Raw genomic sequence first — 20,041 nt, forward strand, 5'->3', positions numbered from 1 at the left:
CATTAACATTTAATAAGTTATTGTTTTTAGAAATTTTCATTTGGGAAGAATCGGACGTATACACATTTCTTAATCGATTGTTTTTAAATATTTGTACCATCTAACAATTTTTCTGGTCATACTGGGTATGTCTATAACATGAACACTGTAACCTGCATCTTTATCAACTATAATAACGATTGTTTCAAACCGGCCCCAGAGTTTGACAAAAATCAACCCCTACAGTGACAGTTGCCGCGCAGTCGCCCACGTGACCTGGTCCAAAACATAACCTCAACATGCAACACGCTCACATCGGCCAATGCCGGCGGCATGCTCTACTGGCAACATAAACATTCCACCAAACCCTGGTCCCTTCTGCTTTTGGAAACCACTTGGAAATCAAAACATTCGCACTTCACACCGACCAGCACGATGGCCAACTTCGCGTTTGCGCCCTTCGACGTAAACAGTGATGCGCCCTCGCGTTCACCCTTGCGGGCTGTTGTACCTCCCGTCTCTGTCTGGCGCTGGAACGCTCCGAGTCCTGCGAAAATAACGGATCCCTCTGTGGAGTTATATCATTGCCTTCGTACGGACCAGTCACGTCACGTCAAAACAAGGAAAGTCGCTTTTCCGAGCAAAATATGGCCGTCGGTGCCCATTTTTCACGGGCGTAAATATTTTGCACCGCGATTCGCCCTCTTCCGGTTGCCGCGATCCGGGGGTTTTAGTGCAAAGGAAAGTGTGAATTTACAGTGAAGTGTGAAAGTTTGGATTAGTCCTGCTGGGAGTAGCGGAGCGTTTTTCTTCCACCGTGGAAATGTCCTACGCCCATTTTTCCACGAACTTTCCCCTGGTAAGTGGAAAAACTAGTTTGGAGTGGTTGCGAAATGGAGAAATCATTATGCTAATGACTTGAGGCAACTATTTTGAGGGGGTCCAAGCGTTGGTTAATCGATAATCGCGACTTTCGTGAGGAAATTTGTGGGTTGAAAAACCTCCACTTGGCATTCTTGATTGAGTTCGTACCCCCACCTCATAAAACCACTGGAAAATTGAGGCCCGTCCGGCAGCGAGATGTGCCATATTAAACATCGCGTGTGTGTGTTAGTGTGTGGGTGCTTAAATATTTATGTAGCATTTCATAATCGGTACAAAATCCTTGTCAACGAAGGACTACACACGCTCACACAAGGATTTATCAGTATTCAATATTCATAACTTTGAAAACCATCACCACCCCCAAACAGCTCAGCTTCAAACTGTGACGGCGGTCCCTCAGTAGCAGACGGATGAAGCGAAAAGTTTTGGCCGATTATGTAAACTATTCATAACATTCCGGAAGCGGGGGTTGAACACTGCTGAGGCCCACCCCAAACCCTTATCGTAGTTTAAAACATCACCCTTGCCAAAATCGACCTGTTATCCTGATCCAGGGAGTCCAATCGCGACATGGTCAGCAATTTTAGCAAACCCCAAGCTTTTCCGCTGACGCAAACGACAATTTCAATAGACCATGACTTTCAACTAGCAATTTTATTACGACTTTCGTAACCCCGTTAGATTTGTGTTACATAATGTGCAATATCTGGGCTTTGCTTAGTTATTGATGAGAACCATTCGATACTGAAAAATGATTGGTCATTCTCCATTGAGTAACCTTTGAACAATTCTGCTACAAGCGCTGACGGTCATCGTCACACGTGTGTTTCAATGAGACAGAAAGGGAAAAGGATTCTTTTGTGCAATACTTGTTGCTATTGCTGGGCAGGGATATTTACAAACTGTCCTTCATATGGTTAGCTGTTAGCTTGTGAACTGTTGCATGATTAAAGTCTGTAATCTACTTCAATTGTACATGTTCTCGTAATTCGTGGAAACCTTGTATCAAGAACTACTGATAATCACTTGATAATCACCGTCATCAGGGGTGACATTGGGTCATACAAATGTCAGCATTTTTGTAAGACCCAATCTAACCCCCTAGATTCACTGTCACCCCTGACGACGGTATACAAAAAAACTAACTTAATCCACCTATGTGGTTGGGGCCTTCCTCACTCATTACCAGCAATGGCTGTACACAAATTTCATCTATTTTTTAGATCCAGAATAAAAAAGTACATAATATTACTTAAGTGGCCATATCTCGCGGCAGGATTGCCAGATCGTCAATGTTTTGGACTCGTTGAAAAGGTCTTTTGATAACCTAACTAACGATGAGTCGGATGGTGGATCCGGACATAGTTTACATACATTTAAGTGAGATCCGGCTTCCAAAAAGTACATCAATATCACTTAAGTGGTCATAACTCGAGACAGGGTTGCCAGATCGTCAATGTTTTGGACTCGTTGGAAAGGTCTTTTGATAACTTAACCAACGATGGGTCGGATGGTGGATCCGGGCATAGTTTACATACATTTAAGTGAGATCCGGCTTCCAAAAAGTACATCAATATCACTTAAGTAGCCATATCTCGAGGCAGGGTTGCCAGATCGTCAATGTTTTGGACTCGTTGGAAAGGTCTTTTGATAACCTAACCAACGATGGGTCGGATGGTGGATCCGGACATAGTTTACATACATTTAAGTGAGATCCGGCTTCCAAAAAGTACATCAATATCACTTAAGTGTTCATAACTCGAGACAGGGTTGCCAGATCGTTAATGTTTTGGACTCGTTGGAATGGTCTTTTGATAACCTAACCAACGATGGGTCGGATGGTGGATCCGGACATAGTTTACATACATTTAAGTGAGATCCGGCTTCCAAAAAGTACATCAATATCACTTAAGTGGCCATATCTCGTGGCAGGATTGCCAGATCGTCAATGTTTTGGACTCGTTGGAAAGGTCTTTTGATAACCTAACCAACGATGGGTCGGATGGTGGATCCGGACATAGTTTACATACATTTAAGTGAGATCCGGCTTCCAAAAAGTACATCAATATCACTTAAGTGGTCATAACTCGAGACAGGGTTGCCAGATCGTCAATGTTTTGGACTCGTTGAAAAGGTCTTTTGATAACCTAACCAACGATGGGTCGGATGGTGGATCCGGACATAGTTTACATACATTTAAGTGAGATCCGGCTTCCAAAAAGTACATCAATATCACTTAAGTGACCATATCTCGAGGCAGGGTTGCCAGATCGTCAATGTTTTGGACTCGTTGGAAAGGTCTTTTGATAACCTAACCAACGATGGGTCGGATGGTGGATCCGGACATAGTTTACATACATTTAAGTGAGATCCGGCTTCCAAAAAGTACATCAATATCACTTGAGTGGCCATATCTCGCGGCAGGATTGCCAGATCGTCAATGTTTTGGACTCGTTGAAAAGGTCTTTTGATAACCTAACCAACGATGTGTCGGATGGTGGATCCGGACATAGTTTACATACATTTAAGTGAGATCCGGCTTCCAAAAAGTACATCAATATCACTTAAGTGACCATATCTCGAGGCAGGGTTGCCAGATCGCCAATGTTTTGGACTCGTTGAAAAGGTCTTTTGATAACCTAACTAACGATGAGTCGGATGGTGGATCCGGACATAGTTTACATACATTTAAGTGAGATCCGGCTTCCAAAAAGTACATCAATATCACTTAAGTGGTCATAACTCGAGACAGGGTTGCCAGATCGTCAATGTATGGACTCGTTGAAAAGGTCTTTTGATAACCTAACTAACGATGAGTCGGATGGTGGATCCGGACATAGTTTACATACATTTAAGTGAGATCCGGCTTCCAAAAAGTACATAATATCACTTAAGTGGCCATATCTCGCGGCAGGGTTGCCAGATCGTCAATGTTTTGGACTCGTTGGAAAGGTCTTTTGATAACCTAACCAAGGATGGGTCGGATGGTGGATCCGGACATAGTTTACATACATTTAAGCGAGATCCGGATATAAGTGAAAACACATTTTTATACATAACTTTTGAACTACCGTCAGTGGGGGTGACATTGGGTCTGGGGGGTGAGATTGGGTCAAAGTGATTTTTTACCGATTTTACCATTTTTCAGGTTATTCTCAATGAAACTGAATTCTGTTAAAGGGGTTGTGTAGGGAACATCTTAAGATGACTTCGTTGAAAAAATCTCGTTCTTAGAACAAATCCTGTTATTTTGACAGATGTCTAAAGTTGGGGTACGTTTTTGGCCAAAAATGACCTCTCGAAAAATCATTTTTCCAATATTTTTGTTAGAATTGCTCGAAAACTACCCAAATGTTTGAAAATCTTCACTTCAAACATTGTAGCGTGTCAATACGATTCCCTCGAACAAGAAACGCTCTTGGATGACTTGTTTTTACCATATCGTTGTATTTGAGCATCATTTTAGTTTCATTTGACCCAATGTCACCCCCTCTAAGGGGTGAGATTGGGTCAATTTTCAAACTATTGGCATTTTAGGTAGTGTTCATCAAAATCCACCATATTTTGGGAAAATGTTAGTAAACTATCTAAGAACAAACCTACGTTGAAAGATTTTCGATGTTATTTAAATTGTTTTTGTTATTAAGAAATTTCGAGAGGTGTATCGTTTTTGACCCATAGTCACCCCCACTGACGGTACTTATCGAAACTTCAATCTGTATAAAACTCGATCTATGGGACCCTAAACCAAGTCGAATGCATCAGGTTTGGTTCAACTCGGTTCAGCCAGTGCCGAGAAACATGAGCTAGTTTGTTGGTCACATACATACATACACACACACATACACACACACATAACACAGACATTTGTTCAGTTTTCGATTCTGAGTCGATATGTATACATGAAGGTGGGTCTACGACGTTTTTATACAAAGTTCATTTTTAGAGCAGGATTATAGCCTTACCTCAGTGAGGAAGGCAAAATATAATCATGTTTTGTAAACCCATGGTCGCATAGAAGTCCCATATGCAAAAACAGCAAACTAAGGCTACGTTTTTTTTTTTTTTTTTTTTTTTTTAATTTATATTTATTCAAATTTCTTTTCCATGTACATTCATTCAGTTAAAATATTATTGAGTGTCCAATCACAAACGATGACTTTTCACCTCAATTTTAAATACTAGCATCTTTCATTTATTCATGAAATATTGTAGCTTTCGCTATTCCGTGATTTCAAATGTAGGAGGTCCTACATGTACAAAAGGGAAAAGGGATACCTTAAAACTAACTTATAAACTATATAAAGAGCGGATCAATGCAGCTGAAGACTGCAATGATTTTTGTCGAAATGCATCAATTATCTTATTGGACATAACATCCAAAGTGTCAACTTCGGCTAATTGATGAAGTTCACTGGTGCTGAACCAGGGAGGAAGTTTCAGAATCATTTTCAGAATTTTGTTCTGAATCCTCTGAAGTTTTTTCTTCCTGGTTAAGCAACAGCTTGTCCAGATCGGCACAGCATAAAGCATGGCAGGTCTGAAAATTTGTTTATAAATTAACAGTTTATTCTTGAGACAAAGTCTAGAATTCCTGTTTATAAGTGGATACAAACATTTAATATATTTGTTACATTTAACCTGGATACTTTCAATGTGATCCTTGTAAGTAAGGTTTTTGTCAAAACCAAGTCCAAGATATTTCACTTGATCCTCCCACTTTAAATTTACCTCATTCATCTTTATAATGTGATGACTTTTTGGTTTAAGAAAATCAGCCCTTGGTTTGTGAGGGAAAATAATAAGTTGAGTTTTTGCAGCATTTGGAGTAATTTTCCATTCTTTCAAATAAGAATTGAAAATATCCAAGCTTTTTTGTAATCTTCTTGTGATGACACGAAGGCTTCTGCCTTTGGCGGAGATGCTTGTGTCATCAGCAAAAAGTGATTTCTGACATCCTGGGGGCAAATCAGGCAAGTCAGAAGTAAAAATATTGTATAAAATTGGACCCAAAATGCTTCCTTGAGGGACGCCAGCACGTACAGGTAGTTGATCAGATTTGCTATTCTGATAACATACCTGCAGAGTACGATCCGTCAAATAATTTTGAATAATTTTCACGATATAAATCGGAAAATTAAACCTTTTCAATTTCGCAATCAAACCTTTATGCCAAACACTGTCAAATGCTTTTTCTATGTCTAGAAGAGCAGCGCCAGTAGAATAGCCCTCAGATTTGTTGCTTCGAATTAAATTTGAAACTCTCAACAACTGATGAGTAGTTGAATGCCCAAGGCGAAATCCAAACTGCTCATCAGCGAAAATTGAATTTTCATTAATGTGCGTCATCATTCTATTAAGAATTATTCTTTCGAATAATTTACTAATAGATGAAAGCAAACTAATGGGCCGATAGCTTGAGGCTTCAGCAGGATTTTTATCCGGTTTCAAAATCGGAATTACTTTGGCATTTTTCCAACTACTGGGAAAATATGCCAAATCAAAACATTTGTTGAAAATTTTGACCAAGCAACTTAAAGTTGCTTCTGGTAATTTTTTAATTAAAATGTAAAAAATGCCATCCTCACCAGGGGCTTTCATATTTTTAAATTTTTTGATAATAGATTTTATTTCATTCAGATCCGTATTAAAAACTTCATCTGATGAAAATTCTTGTTCAACAATATTCTGAAATTCTATTGAAATTTGATTTTCAATAGGACTCAAAACATTCAAGTTGAAATTATGAGCACTCTCAAACTGCTGAGCAAGTTTTTGAGCTTTTTCCCCATTAGTTAATAGAATATTATCACCATCTTTTAAAGAAGGGATTGGTTTTTGAGGTTTCTTAAGAACCTTTGAAAGTTTCCAAAAAGGTTTGGAATAAGGTTTAATTTGTTCGACATCTCTTGCGAACTTTTCATTTCGCAGGAGAGTGAATCTGTGGTCAATAACCTTTTGCAAATCTTTTTGAATTCGCTTCAGTGCAGGATCACGAGAACGTTGATACTGTCTTCGGCGAACATTTTTCAGACGAATCAGAAGCTGAAGATCGTCATCAATAATGGGAGAATCAAATTTGACTTGGACTTTAGGAATAGCAATATTCCTAGCATCCAAAATTGCATTAGTTAAAGATTCCAAGGCTGAATCAATATCAGCTTTGGTTTCTAAAACAAAATCATGATTTAAATTATTCTCAATATGATGCTGATACCTGTCCCAATTAGCTTTGTGGTAATTAAACACAGAACTATTGGGTCTGGTAACTGCTTCATGAGAAAGTGAAAAAGTTACTGGAAGGTGATCAGAATCAAAATCAGCATGAGTCACTAAAGGACCACAATACTGACTTTGATTTGTCAAAACCAAATCAATTGTTGATGGATTTCTAACAGAAGAAAAGCAAGTTGGCCCATTCGGGTATAAAACCGAATAAAGACCAGAAGTGCAATCTCTGAACAGAATTTTACCATTGGAATTTACTTTTGAATTATTCCAAGATTGGTGTTTGGCATTAAAATCACCGATGATCAAAAATCGAGATCTATGCCGAGTAAGTTTATTCAAATCCCCTTTGAAATAATTTTTATTTTCCCCAGTGCATTGGAATGGCAAATATGCAGCTGCAATCATAATTTTCCCAAAAGAAGTTTCAAGTTCAATGCCCAAACTTTCAATAACTTTTAACTTAAAGTCACGTAACGTGCTATAAGTCATACTACGGTGGATAACTATTGCAACTCCACCGCCATTTCGATTCATTCGGTTATTAGTTATAACTTTATAATCTGGATCACTTTTCAAATAAGTGCCAGTTTTTAAAAATGTTTCGGTTATAACAGCAACATGCACGTTATGAACTCGTAAAAAGTTGAAAAATTCATTTTCTTTCGCTTTTAAAGAGCGAGCATTAAAATTCATAATATTGATGGAATTACTTAGATCCATGATTAAACTTCAGGGTAAGAACAACATCATTCGCAAATTTTAATCCAATCTGGATTGCTTCCATCATGGATGTAGCATTACTCATTGTTTGAATCAAACCAAACAGTGAGTTTTGCAAAAAAGTCATTTTTTCAAACGTAACATCGCCGAGATCAGAAGATCCCAAAGCGTTGCCAGCAGAAAAATTTTCAAATGAGATTTGAGGTACCTGCCCAATTTCAGAAAGATTGGTAGAGGATTTAAAATTCGTGGATGAACCCGAAACGACGTTAGCATAAGAAATGCCATTGTTGTTACCTAACTTTTCCACGGTAGGGGTATTTCTAGAATTGTTCGAGTGAGACAGCACGAACGTTTGATTTAAAGATGCAGGTACAACCTGACTTTGAGAAAATTTCGGTTTGGATTTCGGCTGATGCTTAGCACGAGAATCCAAAACCTTTTTTCTGATGGGGCAATCCCAAAAATTTGATTTGTGATTTCCACCACAATTTGCACATTTAAATTGGGTGACTTCTTTCACGGGACAATTGTCCTTGTCGTGAGAAGAATCCCCGCAAACCATGCATTTTGGAACCATGGCGCAATGATCAGTACCGTGACCGAATGCCTGGCAACGCCGGCACTGGGTCAGATTCTGGCCATTACCGCCATGTTTCTTAAAATGCTCCCACTTTACCCGTACATGGAACAAAAACTGAACTTTGTCCAAAAGTTTCAAATTGTTGATTTCATTTCTGTTGAAATGAATCAGATAAAATTGTGAAGTCAAACCAAAGCGAGAAATATTCCCGTTTGATTTTTTCTTCATCGGTATTACTTGGGATGGGGCAAAGCCAAGCAACACCTTAAGTTCGTTTTTGATCTCATCCACCGACAAGTCGTTGGAGAGACCTTTCAGGACCGCCTTGAATGGACGAGCATTCTTGGTCTCATACGTGTAGAAATTGTGTTTGTGGTTTTTCAAATAACCAACAAAAGTTTGGTGATCTTGTAAAGATTCCGTCAACAAGCGACATTCTCCTCTTCGACCAAGCTGGAACGAAACCTTCAAATTGCAAGTTTCCTTGCAATTCTTCAGTTGCGTTCGAAAGCTGGCCAAATCGGAGACGGAAGTCACAACAATTGGCGGAGCCTTTACTCGTTTCTCGACGGCAGAAGGCTCAGTACGAGGAGAAGGTTCCTTGTCATCAGTTTCGGATAAAACACCGAAACTGTTTGTCAATGGAATTGGAGGATTGACCTCACATTCAGAATCAGAATCAGACCTCAGAAGAGGCTGTTTTCTTTTTCTGTTTCCGTTACCCGGTTTAGCGTTCAAACGCTTCACCGACGTAACGACCAAATCTTCAGAAGATTTGCGTTTACCTTTGTTTTGACGCATTTTGCAAGCAAAGTTCTCTTAAAAAGATGGCTTCGTTTGTAAAATACAACAAAATTTCAGGCGGGGTTAGTCTTGAAAAGACTGTTTAGAATTTTGGAAAATAACTCAGGTAGTCTTTAAAAAGACTGTGAATTTTGTTTTGAAATAACTCTGAGCTTAGGTAGTAAAAAATACCGCAGCTCTAGTGTCCGTTCACCACGAAGGTTCGCAAGACACTGAACTAAGGCTACGTGTTTTCTTTTAACGGTTAAACTGGATTTCCTCCGAATTTGTAGAACCAAAGTACCGGTTGTTTTTAATTTTTTTTTTAAAGACACATAGGTGAACATTTGAAGCCCAAAATTCTAGAAAACGTTACAAAACCTCCCTGCTCTAGTTAAATATGTTGTTTTTTGGATATTGAAATAATGAAATTCAAATACTCTAATATACTTTGATCATTTTTTTTTCAAAGGTCCGTCAATTTTACAGTTCAACATTTTTTTCACAATTGAAGGTGGCGAAGTTTATGCAAGAGCCCTATGTGTTATGATCATTCACTGTGCTGGAATTTCGCTTTGATAAATTCAAAAAATCTGTACGATCAATTTGTTTTTTTTTTTAAATATGCATTCTGAGCTAGAAACAGTGTCTTTTAAAATCTTAAGAGTTTGCTATGCAAAGTTTTCTCATTTTTTTTTATTCTGAATATCTGGAAAAAATGCTGATCGTTTTAAATTAAAAGTTAAATTCTTGTGAAGGTATTGAATTGAAGATTTATCTGATAAACATACAATTACACATTGAACTCTAAATTTTATACGATTTGAATAATTTATGACTTATATTTGAAAGAATACAAACTTGCAAATAAGACCAATAAATATGCTTTAAAAAAAGTCACACTTGACCTTTAAATTGTCTTTCTATCACTTTTGGGAGTTTTTCTAAAATAAGGCAACTTCTAGAACTAGTCCCCCTAATTTATGACTGTTTGTAACAAATTTGTTTGTTACAGCAAGATATCTGTTGATTCCAAAAACTTGGAAAGTTTCAAAAATATCCTTTTGTTTTTATGATATATTTTTCAAAAGTGCCTCCAAAAACTCGAGAGTATGCCTATGGAATTAGCACTGCACATTTTACAAAGCTTTTTATTTTGTGTCATCGCGATAACTCACAACATGAACAGGAAATCAACTGAAATTTTCAATGCTTTCGCTAAGAATATTTTTAATGATAGCGTTGTAAGTTTTAAAACATAAATACTGCAAAAAAAAAACACAAAATACCGTATCTTTTCGAAAATACAAAAAAAAAAACATAAATTCAAACGTTGCGAAGTTTTGTATGCTTTCCCACTTTTATTAAAGTTTTTTTTTTAATACTTAAATTATCACAAAGTGCCGTTATTTTAAAAATTCAAAAAAATTCATAATAAAAAAAAGTATAAAGTTTTCACAATACACCATATTTTTTTTTTAAATACTAAAAACTGCATGATTTACAATACGGGTATAGGGGAACAGCATCTATTTCCAGCGTGCCTCTAATGTTGCCATATCAGCACTTTGACATTCAATTACAGCTCATAAAAAAGTGTTTTCAACTGAAATCGAGTGATAATCTGCTCAATAGGAAGTGAGCAAGCAAGTTGCTATCAAAAGTTTTGCCAAATTAGTTGTTTAAATAGTGAAAATCAGCAAATTGGATGGAATAAGCAGCGAGCGCTTAACCTGCCAAAAATACGAGAAATAACTCTATGAGCCGATATTTTGTGTGCTTTTTACATGTAATTAGAGTTTTTTTTTAACTGAAATATTTACAAAATGCCGTATTTTTTTTTGAAAATAATAAAATTTTCATGATTTGCAATATGAAACCAAACGAAGCGAAATTTTGTATACTTTTCATTTTCAATAGATTTTTTTTGTATGGGAATCACACTTTTATTAGAGTTTTAGTTGGTATAGTACCCAAATTCTAAAAAAAAAAACTAAAAACAAATGAAATAAATTCACACAGTTTTCTTAAAAGTCTGTCCTGAAAAAATAAATCTGAAAACAGAAAGGAAGGAAAAATTTAACTCATGTACTAAAAATTCTCTAATCTTTTTTAATGCTTCTTTTGGTTCAGATATTGTACTCCAAAACCTCTTAAACTGGTAAAATGAATACACATTTTCGAATCGTTTGATATTGTATATTTCAAAAAAAAAAATAAGTATTTTATGAAAAATACGATATTTTCAGAAAATTTAGGTATTTAATGAAAAAAGTGAAATTGCATGCAACATTTTAAATCGTCTGACGCCCACATTGCAAGTTATGAAAATTTGAGAACATTCAAAAAATATGTTGTTATGCTAAAATTTAAGTAATTAATTTAAAAAAATCTCAGAAGCAGTGAAAATACATCCAGAAATGTAAATTAATCGATACCCATTATTGCAAATCAAGAAAAGAAAATAATGATTTTTGTGAAAATTCTAGTATTTTATTCAGATTAAGTAAATCTTTCCCAGTTCCTGAAGGGAACACCCTTGAAGAGTATCGGGGCCGGCATTTACAAAGCGGATTCAGTGGCAGTTTCATTCTCAACTTAATGTTAACATGTTAAGGTTAATGTTAACATTCCATAGGTCGCCTCCCTAAGGTGTCGTGATAAGGTCCAGTTTGTGACGATACACTGCCTTCCCTTTACTAAGTAATCGATTCCAGAAAGGAAAGGATCACCAGTTGTATTGGTCTGAGCCGGGATTTGAACTCCGATCTACCGCTTACGAGGCGGAAGCGTTACCACTGGTGCGTTAAAAAACATATTTAACTTGTTTGAACTTTTTTTAAAAATAATTTGAATTTTTATGAAAAACCAATGTACAGTCCCCCTAATTTTTTTTTTTCGAGTAACAAAAAATTCGGTCAATACATCAATATTTTGAAAACTAATGATTGGAAAACAACCGAATGCGTGTAAAATGAGTTTTAAGACCTTTTTTTCATTCAAATTTTGAAAAATTGATTTATAATTTCAATTTATATTTTTTTTTGGCCCCCCTCGTTTTTTGTTAGATTTGAGGGACATAAACTTTAAAAAATATTTACAACGGCCTTGTTCTGTTAAAAAAATTCAAATGATTTTATGAACATATTTTTATCCCAAGGTTCATATCTTTTTCCTATCTGTGTTGATTATAGATGCAAATATAAAAGTTGTTATTGTTTACAGTCCTATGTGAAAGTTTACCTTTGAAAATCATTATTGTTTGAGAAAGTATTGAAGGGAAGGAAACAAAAACTTCTTATTGGATCTTTAAACAAATACCGTAAACTGGGGTGACATTGATAGAAATTTGATTTGGCCACTAATTTTGATACATCCAATGTAACAGTCACATTTTTGCATATATGTTCGATAATAAGCTATCCCTTAATGCTTAAATACTTAAAATTCTCAAAAATGTATAGATATTAACTTGACGGGCATTTGAAAAACCTATCAAAGTCACCCCAGTTTACGGTACATTAAAATATATTGTAGTAAATGATTTGTGAGATCTGTTTTTTAACTGCTTTATTATTGAAATGTTATGTCGGATTACTTGTAAAGAAAATTAAAATCGTTAGCCAAGCCCTCACCATGCCCTTTGTTCTTTTGCAATTTTCCTGTCCCCAAAAACAACAAGTACATCAGAGGGAGAGCAAAACGAGACCGAAATTGCATGCACATTTCCTTGTCCTCTTGTTTTTCGTTTTTCCAACCCCACTCACTACTCACTCCCCCCTTCCGTTCCCCCTCCCCTGTGGAGAATCCCAAAAGACTTTCCTCCCACACAGCATCCTCGTGCAATGGCTGGAGTTCAGCCATGACCTATTTCCGCAACCAACCAACCAACCAGCCTCGGTAGAAGCCCACCCTAACGTCTAACCGGTTGCACTCGGCTCCAACGTTGGGCTAAGCCAAAGTCGACAACGCTGGGAGGCAGTTTCGGAAAGCAATATTCACATGTGTGTTTCGTTTTGAAGTGGAAAGCAGGAGGGGCTTTTTGTAGTAAGCTTGGTTATTGTCTCTGAGCTAAGACACCAACCAGAACCTTCAGTTGTCACGTCGAAGACACATACCTAGCAAAGGCTCAGAGCGAAATTGATGAAAAATCTTGCTCTAAAAAGCCTCTGTTGTTTTCAGCAGAATGTGGAGTGGATTGAATCTTCCGAGGAACGAGATAATCCCCGGTAGACACGGCACACGGCCAGAACGCTGATGATGATGGTGATGGTGCTTGCCAGTTGTGCAAGGACCAATCTGCCGAATTAGTGTGGGCTGGAGAGGAAGAGCTTTCCCACATTTGCGTACCAGTGCCAAACTGATTGCGCGTTCGGACGGATTTGCTGTCGAGAGACATGTGATTGAAATTCAATCCGTTTTGAGCGAAAAATGTCGGCTGCCTCGGCTGAATTATCTAATCTGGCTTTGGATGCTATTATGCAGCGGGTCTTTTTTCTCTAGCTGGTTTTATGTGCAATGTGCTCAGAAATGCGTTTTGCTTGGCAGTTTTGTTCTCACAGGAGTAATGGTGTCAGTCGGTCATGAAAAACGTAACGTAACAAGGTGAAGAATTTGATGGTAATATTCCTCTGGAAATGGTGACAGTTTTGACTGTATTGACCTCATTCGATTCGTCTTGTGGTCCCATAAGTCCCTATTGAAATTTATAAGATTTGGTTAATCGCATCAAAAGTGAAGCTTAAAAAACTGCTGCACATATTTGAAAATTTGCAAAAAGGGTGGTTTTTACATGAAAACTTGCCATATTATAAATTTTCAGAAAGGTTCTGAAATGAGCTTTCTTGTGGATAAAGAATTTTCCAGATCTGACTTACTTACCTAAAATTACAAGTAGTTTAAAAAAAATATCTGAATTGAAATAATCTCAATCTATTTTCCAACAGGATTATTTTTAATTGGTTTTGATTACTAAAATTAAACTGTACAGGATGATTCAGTTTAATGAATAAAAAATGACAGTCGATGATCGACGCACAGGGCTGTGCCATTTAGTTCAACACAATCATAACAATATAAACGGACCAAAAACGTTGTACAATAGGGTGCCCAGAAAGAATGACCCCCTGCTCCACAAGCGGAAACGGTTTTTTGGGTTATTTGAGGAATCTGTGCAAATTTTGAGCAAAATTGGTTGAGATCAACCCATTGGTTTTTCATACAAAAATGACTAAATCGCTAATAACTTTTCAGGATCAAGTTTTACAGCTTTTGTATGTTCTACAGAGTATCCAATGAGATTCTCACTTTTGGGTATATTTGGATGGAAGTAGCGCACCGTGCAGACCAAACCGTAAAAAAGTGAGATTTCCATACATTTTTCCCATACAAACTTCACCTTCGAGTATCAATGGGTAAATGTTGACTTATTATGCTCATATATGACCCAGAGTCCTAAAATAGCCCAAGGAACAATATTCAGCTTGTGGAGCGAGGTTTTGAAAAAAGGCCCATATTCTGGGCACCGTTTTGTACAAGCAACTTTTATTTCAAATCTTTCCTAATGGACACATAGGGTATTTTAACCATTAGTGGACCCCCTAGTAGAGCCGAAGCACATTTTTCACAAATTTTCAATATTTTAAGCACTTTTTCATAACCCTTTGAACAAAATAATGGAATCTGGAGTGTTTTGAACAATTTTGAGTATTTGTTTCATCAGTTTTTTGTTTTTGAGCAGAAAAATAGCCATTTGAAAAAAAAGTTTGTTTTTGCCTGTTATGGACCCCCTTTTCCTATAGTGGACCCGGGTCCATAATCCGATTATGGACCCGGGTCCACTATAGGCAAACTGTTATTTTTATACCTAATTTAACCGATATTTGATGTTTGATGCATTGTGTAGGTCTAATGATAGATATAATGAATAAAAGATGGATTTTGCTCACTTTTCATCATGAACAAATATGTTTTGTTAACAAATTTGGCTTTAAATAACAAAAAAAAAACCAAAAAGACATTTAAACACATTTATTTCCGAAAAGATCAGAGAGAACGTTTCAATAACCACTGTAAACATAAAATAATTTAAAAAAAGTAACTTTGATGCACATTTTTTCATATTAAATACATGTTTATTGTTTATTTAAAAAAATGTTTTGTAATTGATTTATTATTATAAAATATCATTTCAAACTTCAACTATGATGCTTCAGTTAAGTACCATTAACTAAAATTTTGATTAATTATAAATTCTTTCGGTTTCAGCATATTTGGGACTTTTAACATGAAAACATCTATATTTATACTCATAATTGAAAAAAAATATGCGTTTAGGTTGATTACAACAAGCATATATTGTATATTTAAGACAAACTTTTGCTGAAATACACAGTTTTCTTTATTAGTGTAAGTTAAATTAACAGGGGTCCACTTTTCGTTGTCCTATATTGGACCCCCCTAATTTTTGCTCGAAAATGAGCAGTTCTTCGCTTTATTTTAGTAAAGTTTCTTAAACTTACATTATTTCGACCTGCTGAAGTTGAATAATCAGTCAAAAAATGATTGGATAGTTAATTGAATCATTAAATATAAATGCAGTTTTGTTGTGAAAATGCTAGTGGCCATGGCTGATTTCAGATGTCGAACTCAAAACACTTATTTTGGCTGAAAGGACCCGTCAATGTCACCCAACATTGTTTTGAATTATGCTGAACATGCCAAATCAAATAAAAGATTTGTAGACAAAAACACGCTTGAAATTGTGATTTTATTGATTTTTTCATCAAATACACTTCAGAGGGTCCACTATAGGAAAGGGGTCCACTAATGGATAACGTACCCTAAACTGACGTGAGCAGGATGAACTATTAGATAACATATCAAGCATACTAAACAAACAATACTAAATATCAATTATATAAATGTTTAATAAATGTGAGGAAGGCATCAACCACCTGAAGGTGGATTAAGCAACTTTTTATTTTTTATATGGATCATACTTTGTGAAAGTCTTTCCAATTACCAAAGAAGCTATTTTGTGTCATTGGTTCACCATGCATGTCTCCGTACAATTTTGGCAAAATACCCATCTGGGTCAATGTAGATTCGAAAAGTACATTAAATTTCCCATAAAATGACACGTTCCAAAAAATTTTACATTCGAGTAACGGAAAATGGGTGATTTTTTTAAACATTTTTAGTGTTTTTTTCGATGAAAAAAACGCTTTTTTTTATTCTGGGTACCGTAAAACGGGGTGACTTTGATAGCCGGGGTGACTTTGATAGGTTTGCAATTTTTCCGCAAAATAAAGAGTACAATTAAAATACGTACGGAATGGTTTAGAATCATACTGACCGTGGTAGAGAAGTGTTCAAAGTACATCAAAAAGAACTTTTCATAAAATTTTGAAAAGTTTAAAAAGTTAGTTTACCATAGTTAAGAAAATGTTGATGAAAGTCATTATTTTAAGCTTCTCAAAGTGTCATAATTTTCTCAATGAACATGATTTTGAATCGGAAAGCGGAATGGATTTTCGGATTCTTTGGAAAATTTTCCACTAGGAGAAGGTTAAATAAGTTTGTAAATAACAAATAATATGTGTTTTTGAAAAATAATTTTAAAAAATCTCCAGATTTATAGGCATTTTCAGTAGAACAAATTTTATACAAAATGTGAAAACATGTGATTCGTGCTTCGAATTCAGTATAAAATGCAATATAAATCGATAATTTTATAAACAAAACTAGTTTTAACAAATTTCAGACAAAATTCCGACTTTTTAACAATTTTACCTAAAATTTATGATTAAAAAGCTTATAAACTTAGTTAACTAATCAAAAACATTGATTTTTTTTTCTTAAAAACTATATCACACCTCCGTGTACGCACGAGAGCAAGCAGCAGTCAAGTGCTCAGTGCTCTATAGTTTTTTTCGAAATTTTCCGCCGTAGTCTACCGTGATTACCCGCGAGTTTGCTCCTGCAGCATGCCAAAGGCCGGCCGTGGCCGTGGCAGTTCGAGTGCGGCCTCGAAAAACCCGCGAAGTTCGTCTACCGGCCGTGTGCAAAAAGGTAAACAAGCCAACGCCGTGTCGACCGCCATCGCGCAGGGGAGCGTGAGCGCAGAAGGCATCGACAAAAAGTTACTACATCCCGGATATGTCCCAAGATCACCAGTGCGAACCCGTTCCGGTACTTCCGGTGCCACGACCAACACGTCGACATCCGCCAACATTCCCATCAGGAACGAGTTCCAGATGCTGAGCGACGACGAAGAAAACAACAACAACACCGACGGTAGCAGCACTACCGACGACGACGAATACGATGAACGTGCACGGAAGAAAGTGTTGACGTCAAAAACGAATAATTCTCCAAAGGAACGTAGACCACCTCCAATCTATGTTTTGGACACGTTGGCGGACGATGTTGACGAGTTGCTGGAAGGCCTCGGATATTGTCTGAAAATCGGTAAGTCGTCAGTGCAAGTTTACACATTTGACGAAAAGAACTTCGACCTGGTTGTGGAGAAATTGAAGCGTCAAAACTTACAGTTTTACACATTCGACCCCATGCAGAAGACTGCCGTTAAGGTCGTCTTGCAGGGGTACCAAGACCGCCCGATCTCCGACCTAAAGAAGGACCTCTCGGGTGCTGGAATTACGCCGCGTGACATAAAAGTCCTCTCGCGGAAGACAACGGTCACAGGTACACACACACACTGTACCTGTTGTACTTCGACCGCGGCACCGTCAAAATTCAAGACCTGCGGAAAACTAAGGCGTTGGACGGTTTTTGGGTAAACTGGCGGTTTTACTCAAAGAACCCGACGGACGCAGCGCAATGCCACCGTTGCCAGAAATTTGGCCACGGCTCGCGGAACTGCAACCTCCCGCCCCGCTGCGTGAAGTGCGGTGAAACACATCTCTCGGAGGCGTGCGCACTGCCGTGCAAGGCGGACTTGGGGGACAAGGCAGAGCAAACCAAGGCGCGCATCAAGTGCGCCAACTGTGGAGGTAACCATACCAGCAACTACCGTGGATGCAGCGCACGGAAAACCTACATCGAGGAGCAGGAAAAGAGGAAAAAGAAAGCAGCAGCGTCCCACCCTCCTCAGCGAAGTACGAGCGTAACCGTGCCGGCTGCTGGTCATCGTACAGTTCCAGCGGACAACCCAGCGTTCCCTCCTGGATGGGGTCGATCGTTCGCCAACGTGGTCGCTGCCGGTAGCGGCAATGCGGCCCAGCAAGAAGTCACCGGGGAAGATCTCTTTACCCTGCCGGAGTTCTTTGCTCTCGCGGGGGAGATGATGACGCGGTTCCGGACCTGCCGTAACAAAGCGGAGCAATTCCTGGCCCTTGGGGAGCTGATGATCAAGCACATCTATAATTGATTAAATTTTGCTGTGATCTAGTTGTAAGCTTTTTCTATTCCTATCCCCTATCATTAGCAATTGCGTAAGTTTTTTGAAAACTTTTTCTTACTCTTGTTTGTGCATTTAATTAACAGTAATAATTGCTCTATACCGAATTAAGACGTAACACACAGCTGAAATGAACACAAAAACTCTGTTAGGTTCATAATATGTACAAATTGTAATTTGATTATTCACGAATAAAACCGAATTGAATTGAATTGAAAAAAAAACTATATCAGCTACTTTAGTGATGGTACAATTAACGTACAAATAAAGTTTGAACATCTTAAATATGATTTCAACAAGAAAAACTATGACTATCAAAGTCACCCCGGAATTTAAACTAAGAATTTTCAACGTAACTCTTTTTCTAAACACTATTGAAACAACTTTTTTTTCCAAAATAGTGCATGGACTCTGTGTGGCCTACCCCAGTACATGTTTTAAAAATAATAATCTTGAGAAAAACCTTACCTGTTGGAAAATATTCCAAAAACAAATTGAAATCCTATCAAAGTCACCCCGGTTTACGGTACGCCATTAAATCGGGCGTCTAATTTTACATAAAAGTCCCTTTGACTCCAAATTTCTATATCATCACCGTTTGAGGCTGCAAGTTATTGAAAAATACTTCTTTTTTCGCATGTTCGCATGCAAATGGAAGGGGTCGTACCACCCCTCCGTCACGAAATATCAAAAAACGGACCTTGAATTCGTGATCAGGGACAAAAGTTATCTCTTAGGACAAAGTTTCACGCAAATTGAAGAGTCATCGGGGCAACTTTTCCCGATTTCGTGTGAGTTGGTAGAGAATTACTCTTAGGTAATGTTGAGGACTATTGAGGAAAAAATAGGTACAAAGAAAAAAAATCCGATTTTCAATTACCTTTTTTCACAAAAATTGAAATTTCCAAAATAAGAATTTTTTTGATTTTCAAGATTTTTTGTTATGTTTTAGGGGACAAAACCCCGCAACTTTTGAGCCATAGAGAAGAATGGTCAAAAATCTGCTCCCAAGTTATGATTTTTTGAAAAAATAGTGATATTTGAAAAAATTGAAAATTTTCTGCAAAAAAATACCTATTTTTTATATAAAATTGAAGTACTTAACAGATTTTTTGATAAGATAGTGACAATTCAAAACATTTGTTAAAAAAATGTCTTTGAGACATTGAAGATTGGACCTCTAGTTGCTGAGATACAGCGGCTTCAAGAAAAAGAAACATGCAAATTTATGTTCTCTAAGTCTCACCCAAACAACCCTTTATTTTCTAATTTTTTGCCATTTTGTTGTATTTTTTCCCAAATACCTAGTAAGAGTTCAACTCAGCTTCATATTTAACAGAAGTTTGTGAGACCCATTCTCTCTCGTTCAGACCAGCTCTGGTGACGGTTTATAGAATTTTATGAGAATTTTGTTTAATTTTAATTATAACCCGCTT

General features: G+C 37.1%; 1 protein-coding gene across 3 annotated transcripts in view; it reads left to right on the top strand.

The window, feature by feature from the left end:
• Nucleotides 1-544: 544 nt before the first annotated feature.
• LOC120424906 (uncharacterized) overlaps nt 545-20,041 on the top strand; it is a 48,706-nt gene continuing 29,209 nt past the window's right edge. For all 3 annotated transcript variants that reach the window (XM_039589198.2, XM_052707792.1, XM_039589199.2), the window contains exon 1: nt 545-838. The gene's annotated coding sequence lies outside the window, so the exon portion shown is untranslated. The remainder of the gene's footprint in view (nt 839-20,041) is intronic.

This window comes from Culex pipiens, chromosome 2 (genome assembly GCF_016801865.2).
Source record: "Culex pipiens pallens isolate TS chromosome 2, TS_CPP_V2, whole genome shotgun sequence".
In the NCBI taxonomy this organism is placed as follows: Eukaryota; Metazoa; Arthropoda; class Insecta; order Diptera; family Culicidae; genus Culex; species Culex pipiens.